Consider the following 23,255-nt stretch of genomic DNA (forward strand, 5'->3'; position numbering starts at 1 on the left):
TGTCTCTTAAAAGCAGCTTACCCAATATAATTAAAAGGCTGGTATGAATGAGGAGAGGGACGCGGGTGGCGCTGTGGGTAAAACCTCAGTGCCTAGGACTTGCTGATCGCATGGGCGGCGGTTCGAATCCCCGCGGCCGGGTGAGCTCCCGTCGTTCAGTCCCAGCTCCTGCCCACCTAGCAGTTCGAAAGCACAATTAAGTGCAAGTAGATAAATAGGTACCGCTTTATAGCGGGAAGGTAAACGGCGTTCCGTGTGCTGCGCTGGTGCTGGCTCGCTAGCTGCAGCTTCGTCACGCTGGCCACGTGACCCGGAAGTGTCTTCGGACGGCGCCGGCTCACGGCCTCTTGAGCGAGATGAGCACGCAACCCTAGAGTCGGACACGACTGGCCCGTATGGGCAGGGGTACCTTTACCTTTATGAATGAGGAAATGCTGCTGTAAACACTGAAGGTGAGAGAAGGTGCAGGAGCACTTTTTAAAAAAAGGCTATCTAGGAAATACTGCCACAAAGTTGCCTGGGTCACAAATGGTCTTCAAGTTGCCATGGGTCTGAGTTGTGGTTATATCGTATGGTTTTACATTCCATAGAGGCTTGTCATTTGAAAGTTGTTTTGTGCTAGAAATGCTAGTTTCTAGTTTGTTTGATATGTATTTAGACCTGCTGTTTGTTTTAAAAATATAGAAGTGCTGTAGTTTGTTTTGCAGGTATCTGCATCACTGCTGCAACAGAATTGTTGTGTTCTGTCAACAGATAACATTCATTTATATATATATTTTAAATAATATATATATATGAGAGAAAGATTGAAAGAGTTATTGGAACAGGATGGTGTAAGGAAAGTCAACATGCAGTTACTGACACCTACTTCCTATGGGGAAAGGAAAGAGAATGGCTGCAGAGGAAAAACGAGACTGCAGACAAGAGTGGCTGATCCCCAGATCTATAAACAGAAGGGAGAGGTGGAATAAGGGCAAAGAAGGAAGGACGAAATGCACATTAGTTTACATTGAACTAAGCTAATGGATGGTGATGGTGCCAAATCCTCCCAATAAATTGCACATTAATTAATATCTCCTGTGCCAGCCACGCAGTCTGGAAGAGATCCTGTAATTCTCCTTTTGACCTCTGCTCCCTTCTCCCCTGGCCATTCTGGCTTTTGATTGGTTTCCTGTCTTAAGTGAAAACCACAACCTTTCAGGCCTCCTCTAAAGCAGAATGAAAGGCACATGGTGGTGGTGTAAGAGGAGCCCCTCGCAGTCGTCTGCGCTTGGGTGGGCGTGCTGGTCCTTCGTAAACTAATAGCTCCCAGCACTGTTGCTGAATCAGACTTCATGGAGCCACGAGTGGAGAGCTTGGAATGCCAGGCCAGGCACAAAAAGGTCTGTCTTTTTTCCTCCCCTGGCCATATTCATTCTCTCTCTATATATATATATATGCACACTTATATTTGGAGATACTGTACAAATTGGGAGGTTGGGATCAGTGAAAGGATGAGAGGGAAGCATTCCAGTATTGAACCTGCAAATTATTTTTTTTTTGTTTGTTTGAATAATAAAATATTGGCTGCAAGGAAGATCACTATGTAAATTGTTGGAACAGCCCCTTAAAACCGATACTAACACACTCATAGCATAACAGTTTAATCCTGTACTTAAAGTCCTTTAAAATTCAATGGGGCTTCATCCTGGGTAAGTCAGTATAGGGTTGCATCCTAAGTTGGTTTTTGTTTAAATATAAATACAGGATCTGCTTAACAAAAGCACTGATCAAGATGTAATTCAACAGCAGTCTTCTGGCACCTTAGAAATTAGCAAATTCATTATGGTGTAGTAAGCTTTCTTGAACAGCACTGCATGCATGAGGCGTTACCCTGAATACACAATTTGGGTTGTTTTTCCTAGTGGTGGTGGGGGGGAGAAGAGAGAGCTACCTTTATCTTTACTTTCCTTATTTCATTTTCTCTGGACTTTTTCTATCTATCATTCCCACCTCCCCACAACCATGCATACGTGTGCCTGCCACCAGATAACACTTCATGCCTCCTATGAAGTTGATTAAACAGTGGTACCTCTGGTTATGAACTTAATTTGTTCCGGAGGTCCGTTCTTAACCTGAGATACCACTTTATCTAATGGGGCCTCCCGCTGCCGCAACGCCACTGCCGCACGATTTCTGTTCTCATCCTGAGGTAAAGTTCTTAACCTGAGGTACTACTTCCGGGTTAGCGGAGTCTGTGACCCGAGGTGTTTGTAACCTGAGGTAGCACTGTAGTCCACAAAAGCTTATACCACAATAAATTTGTAGGTCTCCTGGAGCCAAAACAGTACAGACTAAGCACATTTACTTATTTGTACCAGTGCACATTCTGATTCTCTTCTGCATTACAGCTCACATGAAGGCACCTAAAACATAATGTAAGGGAACCTTAGGTGTTATTTTTAACGTGTGTGAAAAATGTATTTAGGTTTAAAGCTAAAAATCTGGAGATTCTCAACAAGGTTATTGTGTTGCTAGTAGTGAAAGTAGCTTGAAACTAGAATTTTATAATTCGTACATTCGAAACACCTACTTCAAGCCCTCCAGTTGTCATTGGACTCTAATTCTAGGAGTCCAGTGGTGAGAGTTCAGAGGGTTGTAGTGCCACCAACATCTGATTCTTCACTCCTCTCCTATCTTGTTCAGACAGCTATTCAGCCAAAGACTTTTTGTTGCCTTGTTTTATAGTTCCACAAAGGTATGAACTCCCTGTTGTCACGCATAACAAATTGCTGCATTGGAGTAATTAACCACAGAAGCATCTTTCTCACTACTAACATCCTCTCCCAAGTAAGGTCTTAAGCTGTCCATCTGATCACTCCCCCCACCACCCTTGATTTAGGCACAGGTGGGACTGAAGTTTGGAACTTAGTTATACAAAACTCTAATATTACATTTTCCTGTTAGTTTTGTTTGTTTAACAAAATTTACACACCACTTCATTGTAGCAAAACCTCTCAACAGTTTACAAGATATTCATAAATTACAATTCTATCATCGTAGTTAAAAAGATTTATAAATAATTAAAAGTAACAGCAGAAAAGGGCAAAATATGTCAATGTTTGCATGTTGTCTAAATAAAGTTAGGCAACAAAGTATAAGGTTGCCTAAATAAAGAGTGTTTTAAGCTTGCACTGAAAAGGGTTGTAGAAGATAGGTTATTCATATATCTACATGAATATGCATACAGGTCTGATGAAATGAACTTTCTTGCTGTGAGCTCATCCAAAGAGGCCCTGTTTTATCTCCCTTGGATTATCAGAAATAGAGTAAATGTCCTTGGAAGTTGAGGCCTTTTTGATAGTGGCACCCAGGCTCTGCAAAGCCTCCCTTTGTAGAGCCGTTTGGTTCCCTCTGTGCTAAGTTTTAGACATTACTGCTGTTCCAGAGGATGTTTAGGATCAGTGATTTATATTCAGTTTCAGCCATGTTTGGAGTAGTCTTGTAATTATTGCGCGTGACAAGATAGGTCCATCAATTTCAGTCGGTTTACTCTGAGTAAAACTTAGTTGGATACAACCCAATACTGTATTTATTTAATGTGTGGTTAGTTTTACAGGTCATCAGTTTTTTTGTTTTTGCTTTTTCTGCTGTTGTATTGTTGGCTGGTTTATTTATTTTTTAATTGGTGACAATCTTTTTTTCCTTGGGGATCCTTATTGGACAGAAGAGTAGAACATAAATATGTAATTCAGGTTGCAATTTTTAATATTTCTCCTTTATAAGTAATAGTTCAGGAGGTGGCTGCTTTCTTCCCCCATATCCTGCAGCTGACACGATTCTCTGGCAGTATCGAGGTTTGAGAGTAATTAATTTGTTTGCTGAAACTTCAAGTGTGAACTGATCCCAGTTTAATTAATGGTATCCAATATCCTAAGCAGTATGACAGACCATTTCCAAATTAAAGGTAAAGGTACCCCTGCCCGTACGGGCCAGTCGTGTCCGACTCTAGGGTTGTGCGCCCATCTCACTTAAAGAGGCTGGGGGCCAGCACTGTCCGGAGACACTTCCGGGTCACGTGGCCAGCGTGATGAAGCTGCTCTGGCGAGCCAGCACCAGCGCAGCACACGGAAACACCGTTTACCTTCCCGCTATGAAGTGGTACCTATTTACCGGTATCTACTTGCACTTAGGGGTGCTTTTGAACTGCTAGGTGGGCAGGAGCTGGGACCGAAAGACGGAGCTCACCCTGCCGCGGGGATTCGAACCGCCGACCATGTGATCGGCAAGTCCTAGGTGCTGAGGTTTTACCCACAGCGCCACCCACGTCCCATTTCCAAATTAATTTCCAAATTAAAACTGTTCAAATGTTGAACCAATGCCTGGAGGTGTGAGACAGACATGTTGGAGGTAGTCATATTCTAGAATAGGGTTCCAAACTGCTTCTTTCAAGGGGAGCACTTTGTTCTTTTCTAGTATTATTATTATTATTATTATTATTATTATTATTCCCATTTCACAGTTCTGATTGCAGCAACAGAGGGTCAGTTAGCATTTATTCATTAGACCTTATTTGGCCTTCGGTACCTGATGTAAGTAAAAAAACAGCTTCTTTTCCCTTATGGGGTACCCAAGAGCCCATATCGAGTCCTTTTGTAAGTTCTCTATCGGTAGGAGAAAATAATATTGAGAAGCAAAGCAGCTAGTGAGCCTGATCTTTATTAACTGTTGCAGCAGGGTGCTCCCCCACATGCAGGAGAGAGGAGGACCCAGAGCCATGCGTGCAAGCCCTTATATAGACATTTTAAATTGCCCGCCCTGGAGTCCAAGACCACCCCCAGAAACATCATACATCACAGAAGGGGTGTAGCCCAAGACCACCCCCCAGATACATCATACCTACATCACAGAAAAGGTGGTCTACAACAGAAATCTGCATGTGTTGTTTATTTCCTGTCTGGCAAGTTACCTGATTGCATTATCTGGGTTTTGGCCACTCTTTTGTTATTATAACTACTTAATTCCTGAATCTAGGCCACAGGTCACAGGCTCACACCCTGTTCATATCTTGAATGTGCCCTTAAGACAGGATTTGTGAGGAAAGAGACAATGGGGAGGTTTCCCACTTTGACCTTGCAGAGAAATATTTGAGGTCAATTTGTTCAGGACCTAATCTGTGGGGTTTCAGACATTTTTATATATGACCTTAAAATTCTTCTAACAGTAGCCCTACCAAATCTTAACTGAAATGTAGTGTGGGGTGGCGATTCAGGAGTTTTGTTCAGAAGCAGTGAAATTGCTTTCTGAACACATGTGCTTTATTTGTACAACCCTTACTGCAAGATGGTCCCAGCTATTGCACAGAGCAGGAGTCTTTTTGAAGAGGTCAGTTTGTGTAGCAAATTATTCTTTAGGTGCTGGATCAAGGTCAGAAGTGTAAAAATGCCCCCTCAGCATTGATTTATGTTGTTTAAATACTCACAAAAGTTATAAATGAGAGACCTACTTGAGCTTATGCTATGAGGAGAGGAGTGGCTATCTTACCACAGCAAAATTGACCCTGCATCCCTAAATCAGATTGCTTAAGAAACAGTCTGACAGCAGCTTGTTGTAAAAGTGTCGAGAGTATTCAGTTACATTGCACACTGTCTGAGTCCGTTAAAATCAATGGGGCATGGATTTCATTGCATGCTTACTTGAAGTTAGGATATACTCTCCAGTAATTGCATAGGGTTGCAGCCTTTTTTCCCTCTTAGCTGCTGCTGTGCTGGTATTAACATATTAATAGCATGCTGACTCATGCATACTGAGTAATTATACCTGTACAGGTCTTCCAATCTGAGGCATTCGTACTGAATAGAAGTTATTTCCCCAGGCAGAAAATACTTCTGGTCTTTCGCAGCGAACCATTTGTGGGCAATGTTTTCTATTTGTGGGCAGAAAGTGAGGAGAAGCTATCCCTTACATCAGTGTTCCCCAACCTTGGGTCTCCAGCTGTTTTCAGACTGCAATTCCCATCATCCCTGACCACTGGTCTTGTTAGCAAGGGATGATGGGAGTTGTAGTCCAAAAACAACTGGAGACCCAAGGTTGGGGAACACTGCCGTACATGACCTTACACCAGACCTTCCTGTGTTTGTGGGGTTTCACTATCACAATGAGGTTTCTAAACATGTTTACCCAGTGCTCTTAAAACCCTCCTTCACACACCCCTCTCTCAACACAGGAAGGTCTGAAGTGCAACTAGAATGGCCAGGGTCTCTGGAGATGGGGTTTGCATGCTTGCCCCATTGTGTTTGCCCGAAGAGGACTAATGATTCTTGCATTCCAAAGAAAGAGGGCAGTAAAGGTGTATTTAAAGCTCATCAGCCAGGAAGGTGGTCTCTATCACTTCCCTACTTTAGTGGTATGGATCCTAATAAATGCTGTAAGTACATCAATGGTACACCAATGTTGCCTCTGCACTGGATCATCTTATGCTTTAGCTTTAAAAAAGAGTGAGGGGGAGATGCGACAGGGAGGGGTGAAAGGAAGTGGGTACCATTTATCTCATGATATGGAAAGTCCTGTAGACCCTACAGCCTGTTTATAGCATGGGAGGGTAAAGGACAAGCCCATGCTAGGCAAAGTGCTGGGAAGAGGTCCGATGAGTGTTTGCTATTGCATTCCTAAATAATCTCCATGCCAGCGGCAGCATTTTGATAAATGCTAATAGTTAGAGACCTCTTTCCAGGGTAAAAGCTAGCAGCAAAAGGGGAAGGGTTGTATGACAACATCACAGTTAACAAAAGTCAGCACAAGTTCAACTTCTGTGGAAATTGTGGAAATGACCTGTGATAGGTACAGAAATTCTGGCTTAAAACTCGGAAACCACATCGAGGATGCAGATATGAATAGTCTCAAAACTTTGGTTTTCCTAGTTTGTTGCATGGAAATTTCTTACATGAAGAAAATAAAACAGCTTCAAAGCATTTTCCCGGTCATTGCAGGCAGTATTATTTCTTTCCACTGAGCTGTTGCTGTCTGGGTTGCAAAATCCTGGCATTGGCTGCTCCTCCTCCAAGTTGGTTTGCTGCCTCGTTTTTTTCCCTGTCAAAAGCTTGCTGTGTTAGAAAGTTCATATGCAGAATGCCCTAAATCTGTTTCCTCTGTGGGAGGTTTGCTGATGAGGATAACCGTTTAGGACTGAATCGGACCAACCTCAAGCTTGTAGGATCTACCTTTTGTTTTTCAAACTAGAACTCTCGGATCAGCCAGTTGGAACTGGTCCCAAAAATGGCAGCTGGAGAGGGGAGGAAGAGCTGATTACAATGGATTCCTGTACCTTGTAAACCATAAATTGGGGAAACTTTGCTATAACAAGTACAAATTCATTTCTGAGTTGCTGCAGAACTCTTAACATCAGACCTGAAAGGGCGCCAGGAGAACATAAAGATGTGATCACAGGTAGCCAACCAAGTAATAATTACTATTTTATAGATGAGGAACATTGATGCTAGTGCAGCTAAGCAATGCCATACACCAGTGCTCCAGAAAACTGCTGGACTCCAACCCCCATTAGTCCCAACAAGCAAGGCGAGTGCCTAGGGCTGATAGGAATTATAGTCCAACAACATCTGAAGGAGCCACAGGCTCCCCATTCTTGCCATACACTAAGGACATTTATTCACTAAAAGGGCCTGTGGTAATCAAGTAAGTGTGAATCTTTGAAGGGAAGGGTAAACTCACATAATTGTTTTTGAAGGCTGTTTCAGATGTTACTCAGGTATGCCACCTTCACAACTTGGAGCTGTGGCCACTACCAGCTGCACTATGAGTGTACCTGCAAGACACATGTATTTGCCAGTGTGTGCATGTGTGTGCTCAAATTAAAACGTCTAGTAATTTATAGGTTCGTTTGAAAAAAGGAGTATGTGAAGCAGCCCAAAGAATCCGCTATCATGAAGGTGATGAGCCCATCACATTTCGACGGGCACATGAACATTGCTCATGAACCTTCAACAGCTGCCTGACAGGCAGAAATTCAACAGATGCAAGTTTCTTTATTTCAGCTCTATTCTGATGGAAGCAACTGTTGGATGCTATTTAATAAGGAGCAATATACTTCCCAGTTTGCTTGAATAATCCAACTAATAGATTCTTAGTGTGTTGCAACTTCATATTTTTTCATATATGTGTAAGAATATAATACTTGTGTCAGAAAAAGAGTGCATCTTTATTCTTGTATGAGCAATTTTCCTGAAAAAATGTATTTATTAAATATTCACATGCAGTTCACGACAGCAATAACTAATGTCTGCTTTTTGACTTGGAATATGCTCTTAATCATTTTTCTCGCACAGTATTTTTAACAGCACTGAAAATAATTTATCAGGGAATACTACTTCTCTGATCCAAGATCTTTAAAAAAAAGGCCTGTGATACAGAGTGCTAGTGCCCATGTCTCCTATGAAGCCTCATTGATTACACTGGTGTGTGAATGCAGATAACAGAATGCTGTATAGGATTTCAGCCCCATGCCATGTATATTGGGATCTCTAGAAATCTGGAGAACTTGGGGATATTGCTACCTTGTTGGGAGTTTTTCACTTCCTTCTTGTCCACAGGGTTTTTAAGCACTCTGGTTTAGCTTTTGAAAATCTCTTCAGCACCCAGTAGAATGATTTTGACTCTGGGAATTTTAAACACCTACTTTTTAAGCATTGGCATACATCTTTAAAAATATGGAGGCCAAATCATTCTCATTCATGACACATTTTCTGCAACAGTTCAAGAACCACAGCAATATGTACTAGGCAATTAATTGAAGGCTTTTCTGAGGCTGCCATCTGAAGCACACTTGCATAACTTAAAAAACCATGTGACTTCGTACTGGCTTTCCCCCTCCTTTGATCATTTCTTCCATCTTGTGAGAATGCTTGCCTTATAAACATGCACTTCCTGTGTTGGGGATTCGAGATCTAGTTTAGCACTCCTGTAACATCAGAAACCTATCACTCTCTCTCTCCTCCTCCCCCCCCCCCGCGCTGCTGCTTTCTAATTGCTAACACATGCCACATTTTGTATTGTTGCAGACCCTGTGGCCAAGATATGAGAGACAGTTTACAGGGAAGTTTTACATGCTGTTGGAAAGCTTCAGAAAATTGTGCTAATTTATCAAACAATTTCTCCAAATTCAGTTTAAAAATAAATAAATCAAAACTGAAAGTTAAGATGAAGCTTTTGATGAACACTTCAGTAGTCCGGTGAGAGGTTTGAAGGATAACCAGATTGGTCTATATTACAACAACAGCAACAACAGCAACAAGTCTTGTGGTAGCTTTAGAGATTTAGCATAAGATGATGGCATAAGCTTTCAACAGACAGGGCCTATTTTGTCAGATTCCTGAAATAATTGCCCAAGTTAGAAGCCCCCTTTGTACTCCACCTATACTAAACACATTCAGTTGAATGATGGGGAACTGTGATTAATGCAGATTTCTTGATGTGTGGGGAGGACTGTAAGGACTCGCAGAATACACTTATAACTGTCCTTTATATATTCCCACTCAGAAAGTCATACCTTCCCACTATGCTGTCCACAGATTGTTTAAGGAACACCCGAGGGGGGTAAAATTAATACGGTTCTGATTACTTAAGGCTGGGCAGCATTCTGTGCCAGTTGAAATTTCAGAATACTTTATGGAGTAGCCCCATGTAGAGTACATTATGATAATCAAGTGCAGAGTTAACTAGGGCATGAAAGGAGGAGGCAAGGTCTGATTTATTCAGAAAAGGGTATATTTGGCAAAATTAAGGGGGAAGGCGTTTTAATTTTTTTAATTGGAATTTGCACAATGTAGAAATTGGGAGTGGCTGCTGCACTGCTAAAAGGTATTGTCCCCCTCTAGATGTTTGATTACACTATCTCATGGCCATTAATCACAAGTGGCCTCTGCTGGGTGCAGGTGATACAAGCGCAGTGATGGGGCTCCATGTTCACTTGATTGGTTTTTTGTATTTGTTTGTGCTCTGCATAGCAATGTGGCGTAAATCCTACCCCTTGCATTCATTGGAACCCACTTAGCAAAAACAACCACCTTGTGCTCTCTTGCTACCCATTGAGATGACCAGCCCATTTGTCCCAAGGAAGCTTATGACATAGTATATTAGTCCCCAGTGTGCATGTTTCATAAAAGGCAAGAAGAGCTGGAGGAGGATAAAGATGGAGGCTTTTGACATGGTCAGTCCCGCTGGACATGCAGTGCCATCGCCGTTGCCGTTACTCACCAGGGTTGATCTTGGATACTTTTAGCACGGCGCTGTCTCCCCACCCCCCGATTTGGCTATAAACAAATTACAAGTCTAACATATTAATGTCAGACTTAATGTGAAAGCCACCAGTAGGTGTGTACTTAGTGACATCAGCTGGCAGAGAGTCCTGGTAACAGAGAGCAAGTGACAGGGAGGAGGGCGGGGTGGGGGAGTACTAGAGAGAGAGAGAGAGAGACGTGTGTGAGAGCAAGAGCGAGAGAGCGCATATCTGGGTATTCTGGCAAGGTAAAGAGCTGGTCTGTTTGGCAGGACCTTCCCATCTGGGATCCATCTGTGTTTCTCTGGAATCAGACAGGCGGCTCCAGTCAGTGAGAAATCGCAGATGTGAGGAAGCTGACACATGTCCAGCTAATGAAAAGAGAAGGAAGGTTTGTCACAGACTCTGCTTGAAGATTAGGAGCTGCAAAAGAAGACCCATTTTTGTTTATATTTTAAAGAAATCGGGTGTCTTTTGGACAGCAGCCTGGTTGTTGTTGTTGTTTGGCATTTGGGTGCATACGGTAAGTGAGCTCCTCTAAATAATACTCCTCTTAAAGAAGGCTGTTCTGATTTCAGTTTTACTGGGATTTTTTTTTTTAAAAAAAGCTGTTTTGTGGCCTAAATTGCACCAGAAGCACAATTTTATTCATTAGGTTGGTGCCTGTGTGTGTGTGCATGCAAGAGAAAATGTTAACAGATGCAGTACTTTGCTACAGCTCCCTCCCTGCTCCCTAACCAACCCTCAGTTTGACTGCAGTGCCTCTGCTGTGTCAAAACTTCATTAGATGAGCAGATTTGCTACATGGATTTTTGTAACTGAGAGAAAAAGCAATGCAAATGCCGTATCTTTCTTTTGTCATGAGGAAACATTATTTCTTAGGAAGGATGCTAGCTTTCAGTAATTCATAGTGTAATGGGATGTTTTTTTAAATAAATATATATGATGCCATAGACTTTACACTACAATAATTTTATTTTTTTTAATATTTGCATAAAAATGACAGTCATGCAGTAATGGGATAAACTCAAGCAGTGAATTCCAGTTTTCATTTCAAATAATTTTTAATGCTGTTTTTTAAAAAAATGCATATTGTTCTGTTTGCATTCCTGTCAGGCTTGCATACACTTAACATGCTCCCTCTCCTGGAAAAAGCAGCAGTTAATGCTGCCGGTGTTTAACTCTTTGGTGCAGTTTATGGTGCAGCAGTGTGCACTCATTATAAAAATCTTCATTGTCAAGGTATATTTGTGTGTAATGGGTCGCTACAGGACCTTGGATTCTGTTTTGCGCACCCAGGAAGTGCCAAATCATTGTTTGCCCCAAATTATTGTTTTGTTTTTTGTGTACAGGATTCAAACTCTTGACCCACTATCGTTTTTATTTTTCTGTGTTTCCATTAAATGCTTCACCCAGTTACTTAAGAGATCAGACTGGAAAGGTTTAAAGATGTGCATTCATCCCTTGGGACACCTAGACCAAGGCAGGTTTATTCCCTAATTCCCACTTGCTTTTGTTTGGTTCATGCAAAATGGTGGGGCTTCCCTTTTTAGCAAAGTGATAAATAGTACTATGCATGTGTTCACTGCTAACAGCCAAATCCCCCAGTCTGACATACTGCATTATAACAATGCCTATGCTCGCATCCCAAACAACATTTGCTTTCCTAAACCTGAAAACATAGGGACTTGAGCAAGCTTTCTCTTCTGCTTAGTTGTGGTTATTCAGAGCTGAAAGAAATGACTGCAACTGTGAGCTTACCCTTTGCTCCCACCTCATTTTTGGTCCTTTCTTTCAATTTATGTTAGTGTGCTGCTAAGAAATAGTTTACAGAAGTAGGCAGTGTTGCTTTTTTCCTCATCAGTAATGCACATACAAAAAACATAGTGGGTGTTGCTTCATGACATAAAATGTCTTGTGGGTGATCATCTTCAATGTGTGTCTAGCTTGATTTCCTCACAGGCTCATGCAGTGGTCAGTGTTGCTAATGAGCTCCTTGGAAGTGTGAGGCTGTATAGCGAAACCAGCAGTAGTTTATTGTGTGTGTCTCTGTGTGGTGTACTATTCCTAATCTAGCACCAGGAGTTTGATAAGTGTGTCATTTTGAGGAGATACAATGAGAGTTAGGGGTTGGATGAGTATAATTTACTAGAAAGTCCTTGTAGAAAGCCATTTGACTGAAGCATGTTGGTCTACCTGTAGATATTTATCAGTATCTTCAGATATGAATACTCGAGGTGAGGTCCTTCAGTAAGTTTTTGACCATAGGACTGAGGGTCTCATTCTTACGTGAAAAGCATAAAGCTACTTTTAGAATTTCCGGACACTCAAGCTATTGACAGATAGCTTCTCAGTAGCTTTGAGAAGAATTTCCGTAACTTGAAAGGCTAGACTTCGGAGAAGAAAGACCTCAAACTCTGTTTTCAATAACATAAGAAGAGAGATGTGGTCCTTCTGGTCTCTCTAGGCCACATCTCTCATTGGCCCTGCTTTCACCCTTCTTGGTGTTTTTGCATGGCGGGAATGTGTCTATGAACTCTGATAACACTTCATGGTTGCTTGGATGCGTGAGGGTGTATCAAAACTAGCATAACATTCACATTCATTTCTCTCTGCACTTTTGCCTCTGGCCCCGCTAACCACTGGCATATCACCCCCAGAAGGTTGTGCAGAAGGAAATGTGTTCTTCAAGCTGAAAAGTGTTCCCCATCCCTGGATTAAAGTAAGCCAAGAACTGTTGCTCAATTGAGAGAATGCAGTTCAACAAAGAGACCTGAGTATTTTCCTTACTGTAAAAGCTGCAGCATGAATACTTCCCATTGTAAAGAACTTACCAATGTGGCTTTTGTTGTTCTAATGCCCCCTTTCCCTCTGCAGATCTAATTGTTTGACAAATATTATTTAGTAACCCAAAGTCCACTGATCATAAACACCATATTATTGTATGCTATTAGCTCTGTACAGTTGAATATCAAAAGACTCAAAGTTGAATTTTGTTCCTATTCATTTTCAAGTTGTTTGTAGCCTAATTCAAGTTTGCATTGGTGTGAATCTGCTGTAAATGCAAGAAGTGCCATGTCTGTTGGTTTAAAGATATTTTGCCACCTGCTTGTGGGGTGGGGGTGGGGATGAGAGGTTAAATATGGAGGAATTGGTTGAATTCTGAATGGATACTGTTAAAGCTGTCAAACAAAATTTTTGAAATTACGCAGCCCAGTAATTGTAAAGTTTCCAACTTCCTGATGACTTAGGGTGGTATTCAGCTAAATCCTATGCAGAGTAGGCCCATTGAAAATAATGAACCTAAGTTAGTCATGCTCATTAACTTCAATGGGTCTTCTCTGAGTAATATTGAATACTACCCCAGTTGCCTAAAAATGTTGATGTTGGTACTCAATAATTTGAATCCAATGCTAATTCATTTCTTGCAAGTGCAATCATATTAAGCACATCCTACAGAAATATTAGCGCTGTTTCTTTTATAAGATGGTATAGCTTCTGGTTGTGTTCATTAGAAAGGGGCTGTGCCAGTTTGGGGTACTTCTGTACCTGAAGTCAAGCTTAAAGAGTGCCCTCCCCTTGATTGAAATTTTAATGTTAAAATAAATAAATCCAGGTATAATTTTGATGGAGAGCAATGGCAGCTTCTAAGATGTGCTGATTGAAATACATTGCTTCATGCCAAATTTCAATTTGTATATGGTAGCCTTCACTAATTTGGTACCCTCCAGATGTTTGGCCTACAACAACCCAGATGTGAGTTGTGGTTCAAAACTTCTAGAGAGCATCAGGGTGGGGAAGGCTGTCCTTGGATAAGGAAGGTGGTTTCTTTTGACTGGATCACTTTTCTGGGCCATTCTGGGCAGCTACATTTTTCACTCGTTCAACAATGGAAGGTATGATCCATTCAGAAACTACCTTTGAGACTAAATAGGAAAAAATGACTTAGCCAGCTGTACTGATTCAGGCACCCTAGAAGTTGAATATAAGGCAACAAGAAAAAAGGAACTGCTAGGAACTAGTTTTTCTCAGTCACTCCAAATATTTTAACTTTACCACAAGTTAAATATTAACATATTTCATGTTTCTCAAGGGCTAGATGTGGCAGTGACTTCGCCCTCTCGAATCTCCATACTGTATGAGAGGGAATTGGATAAAGCTTTGATGGTCTGTCCACAGAATAAGTTTTCTGCTATTCTGAGATGAAGTGGATTTAAATATAGGCTATGGGTGTGGGTTTCTGAGCTGAATCTTGAAACATTCCCACTTCTGCTTTTAATGATAGTATGCTCCCAAGATCTCATAGCCTCCTGACTCTAGCATAGACCTACCAGGAAAGAAGTTTCTGAAGGGACCTTTTGTGGACTTTACCTTGCTGTGTACATTTTCCTCACTAAAGGCTCTTGCTCTGAGTGGCATATTTGCAGTATGAAGCTTAACATGTTCTTTTATATTCAGTCCAGTTGCGCTGCCAAGTCCTTTTGCAAGTTAACGATAGCTCAGTAGGTGATTGTCTTCCCAAATATGAAGCGAGTCTTTTAGAAATGGCACATATTGGGCAGAGTTCTGCTATGTCGCTCTGTTGCTTGGCTAATGGCACAGATTTGTGTGGGGTGGGGTGGAGAGACAAAACCTGTGAGATCCTGAAAAAACCCCACGCATCCTGCATACCATGGAAGCGACTTGATTCACAGACTTTTGGGCTTTCCATTTAACTTAATTTGACTTTCTCTCGCTTTTTCAACGGGTCTCTGCCCTGTTTTGTGAGGTGAATTGTGATCGCCTTCTGTCATTCGGCGCACTCTGGTAGGCTAGACGGAGAAGGGACCACTGGAGCCTTTGAAAGAACTCAAACTTGTTGCTTGTACGGCAAGCTGTGAATATTTAAAGGCCTCATATGGCTTTCGCAGGCTGGTGGAGAAGGAGGGGGATGGGCTACTTTGTGAGGGTAACAGATGTGCCCTGTGCTGTTGACGCGTGCCAGCTCTGTTCCTCTGCTCCTAACACCAGGTGCAGCTATTGTTCCAGCCGGTCTCTATTCATCCCATCTCGTCTGTTACTTTGCTCTTTCTAGCTCATTGTTTTGGAGGGGAAATTAGCATTAAAAACCGATCCCCAAGCCCCTCGTGTCCCTCAACTGCAGGTGACTGTTATTGGCCCCAGCTGCCACCCTTGCGCTTGATTACATCCATATGGGCTTGTGGTGGGAAGTAGTATCCACTTACCAATTTCTCCACCCTGAAACACACACACTTTATTATCTGCAAGGAACAATGTCCTGAAATCTATTAGGCTCCCCCCATAGGCTTCCCATCAGTCAGCATTACAACTATGGCAAACATTTTACAAGTGAAGCTAATTACACCCTCTCCTCTCCTCCCCTCTTCCTTCAATGCTTCCCAAATGCGCAATAAGCGTTGGCTAGCGAGGGAGTGCTCTGAAATAGCCAAATGTGTGAGGATTTTTCACTAGCTGGAAGGACCCTGCCAGCGGTTAGATGATCGTCAATGAAAGTATTTAGCCAGTGAACTTTTTTGTCCGGTTGAACCACTCCTATAAATGACATGAGGGAAGTGCTGCCTCAAGAGGAAAGTGGTAATGTTTACATACGGCTTGTTAGTTTGCTAAAAATAAGTCTGTGGAGCCTGAAAGAAAATTTGTATTCTTCCCTGTATCAAATTCCACCTTCATCTAAAGGCACAATTTACTTCGATGTTTGCCAGCACAAGCACCATTGAAACAAATGACTGATGAGTTTCAGCTGAGATCTTGAAGGAGAACCCTGTAGGTTTGCCTGAGCTCCTCTCAAGATAAGTTATTAACATTTAATCAAAAGTGTTGTGTGCGTCCCCTCACCCACCCCACCCTTAGATATGTTTCTGTTTTGCAAAGTTGAGCCTAGCTAAAATGCCTGGTTAAACAAAAAAACAAATAAGAGGATTTCTGTTTTGTTTAGAAAGAGCTAGAGGGCAGCCTATAATTTGAACAAGGAAATGATGTGGTATCAGGATTTGCTAGTGATCGTGAAATCATTTTGTTTGGTTCCTAGCCAACTTGTTTTTCTGGATAGCTGGTCCACTAGATATTATGCAGCTTGACATCTTAAGTTTCTTCCCACCCCTCAATTTTATGTGTGCGTGTGAGCACTGTGCAATCACAATATAGGAGGCAAGTTTTTAAAAGGAGGGGGGGGGGAATCTGTAGTTTCTGTGTTCAGATGAAACAGGAAACAATACCTGCTTTCTTTGCAAACTCCTGCAACGAGAGTAGCAAAGCTGCAGATGGTGTAGCCACCAAGTTCATTTATATCTCTGCTTATTAAGCTAAGGTATGATCATCTTGATCACAGCCATTGTCTTCATGCAGGAAGAAAACTGAAACAACTCATATGACTGATAATGTGCACTATCCCTCACATGACTAGCTAACAGTTTTGTGGATTAGTAAGAGGTGGATATTCTTTTCTTGAAGGAAGTAAAATATGTACCCTTTGCCAAAACAGAACTTACAATTTCTGTAACAATTTTGTTGTGTCACATATGTTTTAGGAGTTTCGAAGGGAAATAGTTTGCTCAGTGCTGTTGTAACGCAGGATGTTCTTGGAAAGGTTGGCTTTAGCTATTGCTTTGTTTGGGGTTTGGTTCTTCGATGCAGAGAGTGTGTGAGGGGTGCATCTGTCTGTCTTGCATTCAAACTGTACCTTGAGATCCTGTGGAGAAAATGGACATCAATTACTGAGAGGTTTAAACACACGAGTATTTTGCACGCAGAGCAGGTGGAAGAAGGAAGCTGATTAGGCTCATGTAAATGGGAGCCATTATGTTCAAGGCTAATTCTTCAAAATGAGCATCTTAAATCACACATACAGATCCTCAATTTTATCGCACACTGTAGCACTTAGCAACCTACTTCCTGTGTACTGTGCTTAAGTGCATATTATAAAGCATAGTGGCCACTTAGAAAAACTAGGTAGCTTTGTGTTTTGAACACATAGCAACATTATATTAATATAATAGTTTTGCCTGGTGGTTAATCCGGCTGTGAGCTAAATTGTAGGCATTCTATTCTTGCAGATGGGCTTGTAACTTTCGGTAATCCTGTAATTCCTCTGTTTAGCCAACCCATGAAATACTGCTAATTCCTGTCTCTAACTTTCAGGGGTGTGGACAATTAATACTGTACTTTGGTTTTCCACCAATGTCTAGCAGATGTTTTGATTTTTCTCTTTCTTGGAGAGAAGCTCCTCTGGATAGCGTGTATGGGTCCCAAACCTCAGGACCCCGCTTGTCCAATTTTGTAACGTGTTTTAGAAAAACATTGAGACCCTTTAAGCTCTAATTTTTGTTTCTTCTGGGTGTTAAACTTACAGTCACTTCAGAGTTCTCTCCCCCCACCCCCCGGTCACTTCCCTGTCAAATCGAGAAGTAGCTTTATTGCACTCATATCTTGGTGAGAAAAAAATTCAATGTTCTGGCTTCTGTTGTTGAATGTGTGGGTGGGTGGGAGGGACAGAATTGATTTTTCCTGCTGTGTTTACAAATTAATGGGACAAACCTCCCAGCTGGTAGTGATCAGGAAAGTTGTTTCCTTCCAGCTGCTGACATAATCATTTAGTTAATGTGGGCTGTAGAAGAGTAGAACTTGTTTCATTTGGGAGTTAGCACACAGTGGATTAGGACATTACAAACAAGCATAGAAAGAAGACGCTCTAGTTTTGTGTTTTTGTTTTGGTGGTGTTTATGTAAGGTGTAAGTGAGCTGGAACTCTTGCATCTTACTGCATAGGAGACATGAGAATTTTCTGACTTTTATATTACAGTGGTACTTCGGGTTACATACACTTCAGGTTACAATACGCTTCAGGTTAAAGACTCCGCTAACCCAGAAATAGTGCTTCAGGTTAAGAACTTTGCTTCAGGATGAGAACAGAAATCGTGTTCTGGCGGCGCGGTGGCAGCAGGAGGCCCCATTAAGCTAAAGTGGTGCTTCAGGTTAAGAACAGTTTCAGGTTAAGACTGGACCTCCGGAACGAATTCAGTACTTAACCTGAGGTACCGCTGTACACAGGAAGTGCAAGTCACTTGCTCATTCTGTTATGCACTTTATTTGTAGCATCCAAAGTTGCCTACCATCAACCTCTGCAATTGCTAGTGATCTTGTAACAGGGGAAAGTGTTCTCAAAATAGCTTCCACCTGGGGTCTCTGATTTCTCCAGTGGGCATTGTAGACTATGTGAATTTGAGCTTATGGTTTCAAGTCATAATGCTGGGAATATCTTAAAGCACAGCAGCAACACTGAAACCTTCAAGTAGTTATTCAACAACAGGAACAACACAAACCTGGTTCCCAGTATTATAGAAGAAGTGATGCTAATACAGTGGCACCTCGGTTTACAAACTTAATCCATTCCAGAAGTCCATTCTTAAACCAAAACCGTTCTTAAACAGAGGCGCGCTTTCCGTAATGAGACCTCCCGCCGCCAGTGCCCTTCCACTGTTCGGATTCCATTCTTAGACCGAGGTAAAGTTCTCAAACCAGGACACTATTTCTGGTTTTACAGAGTTTGTAAACCGAATCGTTCTTAAACAGGACTGTTCTTACCAAGGTACCACTGTATTGTCATGAAGGCAAAGCTGAAAAGCTTATATTGCAGTCAATTAAGTAGGGTGCACCACATTGGAAACCAAGTTTCAGGTAGGTACCTACCATACTATTTTGGCTTGTGGTGAAAACACTATCAGATTGGGACATGCAACAGCTAATCCCAACTAGGGGGCGGGCCTAGACTGCAATCCGTAAAATTAGATAATAAAATTAATGTAGGAGGACCCTCTGGCCAAATGCTGCCTGACCCAAGGCAATTTTTTCCACATTCATGTAGTGTCTGATGGTGACACTTAAGTAGCCACTTCAGCACAATGCAAATCTGCATTCCGGATAGGGACAAGCTGTACTTGTTCCACCCACTTTCTCCATGCCATGCATAATCTTACATATTTCTATCATGTCACCTCTTACTTGCCTTTTCTCCAAACTAAAAACCTCTAACTAAAAAAAAACCCTAATGGTAATGCCCCTACTGGAGGTCAGCAATGGCTTTCAGCAAAGCATGCTCCTCTTCAACCTCTATCTCCCTAGCAATTTCCCCCCCCCAAAAAAAAATGACACTTGTTCGTCCATGGCAACTGAGAATGCTGCCACAGAATTATAGAATTAGAAGCGACCCCAAGGATCATCTAGTCCAACACCATGCAATGCAGGAATTGCAGCTAAAGCATCCCCGACAGATGGCTATCCACCCTCTGCTTAGGAACCTCCACCACTTTCCTCCATTGGGCTGTTTGGGCTTTTTCTTTTTGGTGGGGGAATGTGTTCTTTCCCCCTCTGTCCAAGCATGCTGATATATCCCTCTTGTTTCTCCGTGTTTCCATTTTGCCTCCATTTCATTAGAGCATTTTCCATAAGCATAAAGGTAAAGGGACCCCGGACCATTAGGTCCAGTCGTGACCGACTCTGGGGTTGCAGCACTCATCTCGCTTTATTGGCCAAGGGAGCCGGCATACAGCTTCCAGATCATGTGGCCAGCATGACTAAGCCGCTTCTGGCGAACCAGAGCAGCGCATGGAAACGCCGTTTACATTCCCGCCGGAGCGGTACCTATTTATCTACTTGCACTTTTGACGTGCTTTCGAACTGCTAGGTTGGCAGGAGCAGGGACCGAGCAACAGGAGCTCACCCCGTCGCAGCATATTTCTTTTTATATATCTTCCATCATTTTGCTTGTTGCTTGCTGCATGAGGCCACCACCAAAAATAACTTTTGGTGAAGAAGCTCCCCTGGTGGACCAGCCTGCATTTTGGAGGCAGACTTGCTTGCAGTACTTTGCTTCACATCTGGGATTTTCAAAGAGTACAACTTTTCCTTGATGTTTAGTGACTCTGCTGGTTCTCATCAAGGAAAGTTGACCTTGTAGTGCAACTTTTTTCTCATCCCAGGTCAATACCTTTGCCTGTAATTTTCTTGACTGCGTGTTCTCTGGTTAATTAAACCTGACTTTCTAAATAGTTGTACATTTAAAAGCTGTGTTGTGCTTTTTCTCTCTCCATTTTTTAAAAATAATACGTTCTCTGTGGGCATGTGCTACTTCTCAGCTTTTCATACCAGCTTGAATCTTCAAAGAATAAATACCACCTAGACCAGCATTTCACAAAATGGTTGTTATCGACCCCCTTGAGTCAATGGGACTGGGCATGGGGTGAATAAAGGCCTAGACCAGAGCTTTCCCAGCTGTGTGTCACAACACGTTAGTGTGTAGGTGTGTTGCACGAACGCTACCTGTATTCCTCCTTGGGCTGGAAGGGTGGTAGTTTAACCTCCATTTTGCTAGTAAATCTGAATTACTGTGTTGTGAAGGGATGCATGTCTAAAAAGTGTGTCATCAACATGAAAAGTTGGGAAAGCTGTTGCCTAGAGGCTGAACGGGGGTTAAAAAGGTAGTAGAAATGAAGTTTACAAGATACAGTGCAAAGCATTTAATTAGGAACCATGAGGCTCAGAATAAGGGACATGAGCATGTTCAGAGCATACCACTATTGTTTTACTTCTTTTTTTTTTTTACATTTTATCATTCCTAGTAATGGTGACTGCTGATTATATATTGATATTTATTGATTTTTTTTCATTTATAACCCTAAGAATCTGGGTTGGGATCAATTACAACTTTATAAAACTCATTGAGGGGGTCAAAGAATTCAGAAGTTTGGCAAATCCTGATCTATATGCTATTACCCTCACTTTCTGAATAGTATCTATAGTGTTCTCTTTCCGTCTCAGTCTTTTTTTTTTAATTCTAAAGCGAGGGGGAGACTGGGATGAGACTTGCCATATTGAATATGAGTCACACAGGCTTTCTGAACTTGAGGACATCAGTGCTCTATTGAGAGATCCTCTGCAATGACTTCTTTCATGAGTCTCCTAGTTATTAGATTATAGTTAATTGGGTAAGTACCTCTTCTAGCTACTAAATGAGGACCTTGTCCCCCAATATTTTTGAACTTGGAGAGGTCATTTTCTGTTGGATAACATCCAGATTTGGTGTCCAATCGCTTTTATTTCATAACTACTGCAATTGCACCAAATGGTAGCTTCTTTTCTCTTGGCTTCACTGAAGTTTCCGATATCCTGTGTCTGTCTTGTCTTAAAACGTTTGTGTGGGTTGCCAGTGTTCTGCTGTTTCCCACCCTCCCTAGGTCCCCAGCAAGCTAGCCATTATGAAATATTATTTTATTGCCTGGTAATTTTGCTAGCTTTCTGAAGTCTTGAGGAAGCCTGAGAACATAAATAAACAATTTTTGTTAGTTTCAGTTTACTTTTCCATATAGTGTTTCTCAACTTTGAATACAGGTTCTTTAGGGCAAGCTACTGCAAATCACCCAAAGATCTACCTGTAGATTCCATTTTCACTTCTGACCATCCTTTTTTTTTTAGAGGAATTGATCTAGGATGAGAAGGGACAGATGACTGAGTTAAATAGAAAGCGTGGTTTTGTCAAGCTTGAGAGGTAGTGGCCTAGGCTAAGTTTGGAGGCTAAAGCCTTCTTTGTGGTGGCTGGCACCCTGTTTATGGAATGCCTTCCTTTTACATGCATGTCTGGTAGTGACGTCATTGTTGTTCCAGTGCCAGGTTAACGCATATCAGCTTTACTTAACACATTTTACGTCTTTGTATGAATGACTATTTTTAGCTTTCTCATCTGTGTTAAATACCTATTAGTTGCCTCTGTTCGCTGATGTCTTTAAGGATATGATTATTTTTATTGATTGGGTTGTTTATAACTTTATGTTGTACTCTGCCCTGGAATTGGTATTGATCAATAGCAGACTGATGATCATTTAATAAATAAAAACTATTCTTGTGGGTTTCATAGAATACCAAAGAATCTGTGTTCATCTGTTAACAGTCATACTTGGAGATACATCTTTGAAAATATGATTGGAATAATTGGCAAGATTCAGAAATAAGGAGCTAAGTGGGGAAAAATACAAATTCCTTCCTTTTCATTTTGGGATTTCTCAGGCAATTTTAATTCAGTATATTCAAGGTGGTGTTTTGTAAATCGAGAATAGTGAGAATGTGCACCTTGGTTCCACTTCTACATGTATAAGGCATCGTCTAAATTTGTTAAATGGGCTGTAACCAATGCTAATCCTACTCAAAGTAGACCCATAATGTCCATTAGCTCCAATGAATCTACTCTGAGTAGGATTAGCGTTGGAAACAACCCAACATTTTCAGTATTACTAGAATGTGCAAATTAAATTTGACCCTTTTGGTTCATTATCACTTCCCTTGTTTGCCCAGATTCTCAACAAGTACTTATCCTTCTTTTACATCTGGTTCCCAGTTGGCTGTGATTGAAATTCAGGATATTAATGCCATCTTCTGAAAACCTAAATGGATCCTGGCTGCCTAAGTGATGTGGTGATACATATATACATATATAACACATTCAGCCTGGGCTGTGTGCACTAATGTTGGGAGTTTTAGATTTTGACAGTGTACACTGTGTCTAATCCCAGAGATCTATGCAGTTTCAGATAGATCTCTTGTAAGCATAGGGCTTCATATTTATTTCAGTGGAGGGAGCCAATCTATGTGTGCGATCTTTAGCAGGCTCTTTTGGGGGGGCATGTTGTGTGTTTGTAGGAAATAGAGAGGCTGTTGTGAGAGCTTTCTAAGTATCAACGCTTCCGCACATGGAAAAGATTTCTGGATTTGGGTGTCTGTCTATGGCTAGAGACATGACCTTGCCTAGGGGAGGACCACCTACATATCTGGGAAAATGTTATAAAGTGCTTTATAAATGTGTTTTAATTAAGCCTCTTGGGCATGCTTGTAACATACATGTGAGTGAAGAGCTTTATTAAACTCGGCATACAGATGGAGAAATAGTTCTGGACCCCCTCCCATGATCTTGCAACCTGACA

The 23,255-nt window shown here is 41.6% G+C and overlaps 1 protein-coding gene across 7 annotated transcripts in view; it reads left to right on the forward strand.

Moving 5' to 3' along the window:
- CBFA2T2 (CBFA2/RUNX1 partner transcriptional co-repressor 2) overlaps positions 1-23,255 on the forward strand; it is a 74,102-nt gene that overhangs the window by 14,044 nt on the left and 36,803 nt on the right. For 2 of the 7 annotated variants that reach the window (XM_083618711.1, XM_083618713.1), the window contains exon 1: positions 7,224-7,425. The exons of 4 other annotated variants lie outside the window; for them this stretch is intronic. The gene's annotated coding sequence lies outside the window, so the exon portion shown is untranslated. Of the gene's footprint in view, positions 1-7,223; positions 7,426-10,504; positions 10,794-23,255 lie in introns of those variants that run through there. One more of the 7 variants, XM_083618710.1, reaches the window with a different exon arrangement.

The sequence above is a fragment of the Podarcis filfolensis genome, assembly GCF_964270895.1.
Source record: "Podarcis filfolensis genome assembly, chromosome: 6".
NCBI lineage: Eukaryota > Metazoa > Chordata > Lepidosauria > Squamata > Lacertidae > Podarcis > Podarcis filfolensis.